This window comes from Sebastes fasciatus, chromosome 14, assembly GCF_043250625.1.
Source record: "Sebastes fasciatus isolate fSebFas1 chromosome 14, fSebFas1.pri, whole genome shotgun sequence".
NCBI classification, from domain to species: Eukaryota; Metazoa; Chordata; class Actinopteri; order Perciformes; family Sebastidae; genus Sebastes; species Sebastes fasciatus.
Window position 1 is genome coordinate 33,464,892 of NC_133808.1, and position 7,212 is coordinate 33,472,103.

At 41.2% G+C, this 7,212-nt stretch overlaps 1 protein-coding gene across 5 annotated transcripts in view; it reads right to left on the reverse strand.

Moving 5' to 3' along the window:
• zeb2a (zinc finger E-box binding homeobox 2a) overlaps positions 1 to 7,212 on the reverse strand; it is a 95,251-nt gene that overhangs the window by 73,031 nt on the left and 15,008 nt on the right. The window lies entirely within an intron of this gene.

Genomic DNA, 7,212 nt, shown 5'->3' on the forward strand with positions numbered 1-7,212 from the left:
GGCCGGACTGTGTGGAGCGGCTTTGACAGCAGTGTCAGCTCAGATAACTCTGTTGGTCGGTTCAGCAGGACCCCCCCCCCCCCCCGCCGAGGTGGCCGGGTCGCACCGAGCGGCGCTCCTCGGCGCTCCTCGGCGCTCCTCGGCCTCATTACTCTAATTGGTAGATCTGTGACCAGGAAGTGAATCTGATCTGATCTGATCTGGCCTCAGGAGGATTCACTGAGGACCAACGAGTCCTCCTGAAGTCCTCCGACCTAGAGGAGCAACGCTCACACCGGATCAGAGAAGAAGAAGTCCAGCAGGAAGCTGGTGTCTCTTTCAGATTAAAAGCAGGTTCTCATGTATATAAAGAAAATAAAACGCTGAGCGCGCTTTTCTAAAACATGGCGGCGCACTTTTCAGTCTTTTGACGAGATGTTGATGCAGATTTTAATATTTTTGTGAAGCATTTTAAGACACCTTTTGACGATAGCTGAAAACTTTGAGTCGTTTTCTATGACGACGGTGCGATAAACAACAACAACAGCAACAGCAACATCAACAACAACAGCAACAACAAAAACACCAACAGCAACAACAACAACAACAACAACAGAAACAACAGCAACAACAACAGAAACACCAACAGCAACAACAACAGCAACAACAGAAACAACAACAACAGCAACAACAGCAACAACAGCAACAACAACAGCAACAACAGCAACAACAGCAGAAACAGCAACAACAATAGCAACAACAACAACAGCAACAGCAACAGCAACAACAGAAACACCAACACCAACACCAACAACAACAGCAACAACAGAAACAGCAACAACAATAGCAACAACAACAACAGCAACAGCAACAACAACAGAAACAGCAACAACAATAGCAACAACAACAACAACAGCAACAGCAACAACAGAAACAGCAACAACAACAGCAACAACAGCAGCAACAACATTAACAGCAACAACAGCAACAACAGCAGCAACAACAACAACATTAACAGCAACAGCAGCAACAACAGCAACAACAATAGCAACAACAAAAAGAACAGCAAAAGCAACAGCAGTAACAACAGAAACACCAACACCAACACCAACAACAGAAACAGCAACAACAATAGCAACAACAACAACAGCAACAACAACAACATTAACAGCAACAGCAACAACAACAACAGCAACAACAACAACAACAGCAAAAGCAACAGCAGCAACAACAACAACAACAACAACAACAACAACAACAACAACAACAGCAACAGCAACAGCAACAGCAACAGCAACAACACTGGCCCAGTGTCCGTACCCCTAACCCCGGCCCGGTGTCCGGACCACTAACCCCGGCCCGGTGTTGACACTGAGTCACTGACTAAATCTCAACATTCCACATTCACTTGTTGTTCCTTGCAGACGCAGTTACTGACTCTGAAAGCTCAGATGTCTGAGCCTCCTTGAATGAAACATCAAGAGAAGTTTGCTCACACCTGTACCTGTTCACTGCTACCACGGGAGGTTCAATGACAGCTGGGAAAACATGGTGTTTATAATGACGAGCAGCAGCAACAGAACCAGAAGAACTCTGATTTCATTTATGTCAACCTGATCTCAAACTGAGTTTAGACAAACAAAGGTGGGCGCTGAGCTGCGGGACGGCGCTGAGCTGCGGGACGGCGGTAACGGGGGTGTTCGGGGGGTGTTCGGGGGATGTTCGGGGGGGTGGAGTCATTCAGCCGTACGCCGGCGGTCTGGACACACAGATGTCATGACACCTTAATCCAACCATCCGTTATTGATTGTTCCATATGTGTGTGACCTTGCCGCAGGAGCTCGGCCAATCAAACGAACCGTTCCTCTGAGGGCGGGGCCAACGAGAACAAGAGTGAGTACTCGTTTCTCTTTGACGACCTCAGGTCAGTTACACCTGAACATCCCATAATAACTCACACAAGCTGTCAATCAAACTGAGACTTTCAGACACGACAACAAAACTGGAAACTAAAACTCAGGTTTATAATGTCAAAATAATAGTTTGCTTAAAACAACGTTCAAAAGTACAAAAAAAGTATAACAACAGAAAAGTACATTAAAAATACACCAAATATAAGAAATGTGCAGCTGGTGAAGTAAAATTATAATAAAAGTAGTACAATAAGTAGTAGAATAAACATCAAACACGAGTTCGAAAGAGTTTGTTTTAAACTCTTTTTACAAAAGAGTGGTTGTGTTTATCAAAGTATGTATTGAAGTATTTATTAGAGTATTTATTAGAGTATTTATTAGAGTATTTATTGGAGTATTTATTAAAGTATTTATTAGAGTATTTATTGGAGTATTTATTAGAGTATTTATTAGAGTATTTATTGGAGTATTTCTTAGAGTATTTCTTAGAGTACTTATTGGAGTACTTATTGGAGTATTTATTAGAGTATTTATTAGAGTACTTACTGGAGTATTTATTGGAGTATTTATTAGAGTATTTATTGGAGTATTTATTACAGTATTTATTAGAGTATTTATTGGAGTATTTATTAGAGTATTTATTGGAGTATTTATTAGAGTACTTACTGCTGTATTTATTAGAGTATTTATTAGAGCACTTATTGGAATATTTATTGAAGTATTTATTAGAGTATTTATCAGAGTATTTATTAGAGTATGTATTAGAGTATGTATTGAATTATTTATTAGAGTATTTATTGGAGTATTTATTGGAGTATTTATTGAAGTATTTATTAGAGCACTTATTGGAGTATTTATTGGAGTATTTATTGAAGTATTTATTAGAGTATTTATCAGAGTATTTATTAGAGTATTTATTAGAGTATGTATTGAAGTATTTATTAGAGTATTTATTGGAGTATTTATTGGAGTATTTATTGGAGTATTTATTAGAGTATTTATTGGAGTATTTATTAGAGTATTCATTACAGTATTTATTAGAGTATTTATTGGAGTATTTATTAGAGTATTTATTAGAGTATTTATTGGAGTATTTATTAGAGTATTTATTAGAGTATTTATTAGAGCACTTATTGGAGTATTTATTAGAGTATTCATTACAGTATTTATTGGAGTATTTATTAGAGTATTTATTGGAGTATTTATTAGAGTATTTATTGGAGTATTTATTAGAGTATTTATTAGAGTATTTATTGCAGTGTTCTGATCAGTGAATGTGTGTTGCCTGTGTGCTGTCGTAGCTCAGCTGTGAGCTGGTGAATCAGTGAATCAGTGAATCAGTGAATCAGTGAATCAGTGATCGTCTAACCGTCAGCGGGTGTCTCTGAACTCAGTCATGAAGGAAACGCGACCACGCCCGTCCGTCACCGTGAACCACTCGAGGAGTTTTACACCAACACCATTCCACACTGCACAGATGCATCATGGGAGGCGTAGGAGACGTCTGAGGAGTGTTTGTTGTTGGCGGCACAGTGACGATCTTTGTGTGAGAGCAGAAGAAGAGGAAGAAGGAGAAGAAGAAGAGTATGTGCCCCCAACCTAAATAATACTAATACTTATTAATACTTCTGATTCCCCAGACTTTAGTTGATCAGGCAGAAGACTGAAACAAGTTCCCATCCACATATTAATATCCAATAAGATGCCTCCTTAATATTAATAATGAACAAATGCCTCTACAATAACAAACAATAAGGAAACTGAAATATTGTTTTTATTTTTCCTTTTACCCTCTTTTAAAGTTTCCCCAAATAAAATACACAAAAGGGTTTCAGTGAAAATCAACAAATCTCTAGAATAACTAAATAAAGCCAAACTTAGGTTTCCTAAGAGCCAAAACCTCTAGAACTGAGTAAACTAACAACCGTCAAAACCTCTAGAACTGAGTTAACTAAGAACCGTCAAAACCTCTAGAACTGAGTAAACTAAGAACCGTCAAAACCTCTAGAACTGAGTAAACTAACAACCGTCAAAACCTCTAGAACTGAGTTAACTAAGAACCGTCAAAACCTCTAGAACTGAGTAAACTAAGAACCGTCAAAACCTCTAGAACTGAGTAAACTAACAACCGTCAAAACCTCTAGAACTGAGTTAACTAAGAACCGTCAAAACCTCTAGAACTGAGTAAACTAAGAACCGTCAAAACCTCTAGAACTGAGTAAACTAACAACCGTCAAAACCTCTAGAACTGAGTAAACTAAGAACCGTCAAAACCTCTAGAACTGAGGTAAACTAAGAACTGTCAAAACCTCTAGAACTGAGGTAAACTAAGAACTGTCAAAACCTCTAGAACTGAGTAAACTAAGAACCGTCAAAACCTCTAGAACTGAGGTAAACTAAGAACTGTCAAAACCTCTAGAACTGAGTAAACTAAGAACCTTCAACACCTCTAGAACTGAGTAAACTAAGAACCTTCAACACCTCTAGAACTGAGTAACCTAAGAACTGTCAAAAGAACCAGATTCAATCAAGAAAATGATAAAGTACATCGTCAACATTTATATTCGACTTGTTTCACGAATTCTTGTAGAAATCATCTGAAGAAGGGAAACGTCAAGAACACAACGTGAAAATGGAAAGAATTATAAATAGTTCATGTGACTGTGATGTCACTATGATGTCACTCTCTGGTGGCTGAGGACCACAGTGGGTGTTGTTCCTGTTGTATGTATGTGTTTTATTTTGGCGGGGTGGTGGGGTATTAACCAGACTTCCTGTTGTTAATATAATGTGTCTCTGCCTGGTGCACCTCCCTGAACAAAGGGCCCTTCTCCGGATCGGGGCCCCGGCTCCTCCTCAGAGGTGTTGGGTGAAGTAAATCTGCCTAAACCCTGGAGGGGGGGAGGGGGGGGGGCGGGGTGAATAAAGATAATCTGCTTTTCTTAACAATAAAACAGCTCGGGGAGGGGAGGGGGGGGGGGCGGGGGGGGGGGGGTATTAGGAATTCATATCACATGGTGCATTTTAGACTTGATTCCTGACCTGTTAAGAAGCAGCTGAGACACAAAGCTGCCTGACTGACTGTAGGACGGTACAGCAGCACCCAGGGGCCACAGAACAACACCGAAGGGCCACAGAACAACACCGGGGACCACAGAACAACACCGGGGGCCACAGAACAACACCGAAGGGCCACAGAACAACACCGGGAGCCAGCAGGGGCCAGCAGGGGTCAGCGGGTAAACTAACAACCGTCAAAACCTCTAGAACTGAGTAAACTAAGAACCGTCAAAACCTTTAGAACTGAGTAAACTAAGAACCGTCAAAACCTTTAGAACTGAGTAAACTAAGAACCGTCAAAACCTCTAGAACTGAGTAAACTAAGAACCGTCAAAACCTTTAGAACTGAGTAAACTAAGAACCGTCAAAACCTTTAGAACTGAGTAAACTAAGAACCGTCAAAACCTCTAGAACTGAGTAAACTAAGAACCGTCAAAACCTTTAGAACTGAGTAAACTAAGAACCGTCAAAACCTCTAGAACTGAGTAAACTAAGAACCATCAAAGCCTCTAGAACTGAGTTAACTAAGAGGAGGAGGAGGAGGAGGAGGAGGAGGAGGAGGAGGAGGAGGAGGAGAGGAGGAGGAGGAGGAGGAGGAGAGGAGGAGAGGGGGAGGAGGAGAGGAGGAGGAGGAGGAGGAAGAGGAGGAGGAGGAGGAGGAGGAGGAGGAGGAGAGGAGGAGGAGGAGGAGGAGGAGGAGGAGGAGGAGGAGGAGGAGGAGGAGGAGGAGGAGGAGGAGGAGGAGGAGGACGTGTTTATTAGGGGGGGGGGGCAACGACCTCAGAAGTGACAAAAACAAGTTTCTCCTCCACCAGACTGCATCGACACACAGACAGCTGAGGACAGACACCACATCAACACACCACAACCAGAACCAGATCCAGAACCAGAACCAGAACCAGAACCAGAACCAGAACCAGAACCAGCTCCACAACCAGAACCAGAACCAGAACCAGAACCAGAACCAGAACCAGAACCAGCTCCACAACCAGAACCAGAACCAGAACCAGAACCAGAACCAGCTCCACAACCAGAACCAGCTCCACAACCAGAACCAGCTCCACAACCAGAACCAGAACCAGATCCAGAACCAGTAACATGATGTCACACACATCAGGGGTCATTCCAGGACGCAGAGCTGTAGTCTTACACACTTCTCTGCGCTTCCATTAGAGCAGTTACCCACCCATAGCTTAACCCCAAACCTCACTGAGACTGTGTCTGCCCCACCTAAATTAATTAAATCAAAAGTAAACAGAAGAGGAGCTAAACATAATAATCTAATAAAATCTAACACTAGCACTGCAATAAAGCAACAAAACAGGAGAATTAAATGTGGACTCTTAAATATCAGATCTCTGTCATCTAAAGCTCTACTAGTAAATGATTTAATATCAGATAATCACATTGATTGATTTTGTCTTACCGAAACCTGGCTGTGTCAGGAAGAATATGTCAGCCTAAACGAATCCACTCCCCCGAGTCATATTAATACTCACATTCCTCGAGACACCGGCCGAGGAGGTGGAGTTGCAGCCATCTTCGACTCAAGCCTATTAATAAACCCTAAAACTAAACTAAATTATAACTCATTTGAAAGCCTTGTTCTTAGTCTTTCACACCCAACCTGGAAAGCACTACAGCCAATTCTCTTTGTTATAGTGTACCGCGCTCCAGGCCCATATTCTGAATTTCTATCTGAATTCTCAGAGTTTCTATCAAGCTTAGTCCTGAAAACAGATAAAGTCATTATAGTAGGTGATTTTAATATTCATGTGGACGTTGATAATGATAGCCTCAGTACTGCGTTTATCTCTTTATTAGATTCAATTGGTTTCTCGCAGAACGTGCATAAACCCACTCACCGCTTTAACCACACCCTCGACCTTGTTATGTCATATGGCGTTGAAATTGAACATTTCATTGTTTTTCCACAGAACTCTCTTTTATCAGACCATTATTTAATCACTTTTGAATTCTTATTACTAGACTATACACCATCAGATAAAAGTGTGTACACTAGATGTCTATCCGATAGTGTTGTAGCTAAATTTAAGGAAGCGATTCCATCAGCATTAAATTCAATACCATGTCTCAATATAACAGAGGACTCGTATGTTAATTTTAGCCCTACCCAAATTGATCATCTTGTAGATAGTGCTACAGACTCACTGCGAGTCACACTTGATTCTGTTGCCCCTCTAAAAAAGAAGTTAGTAAAACAAAGGAAGTCAGCTCCATGGTATAACCCTCAAACACG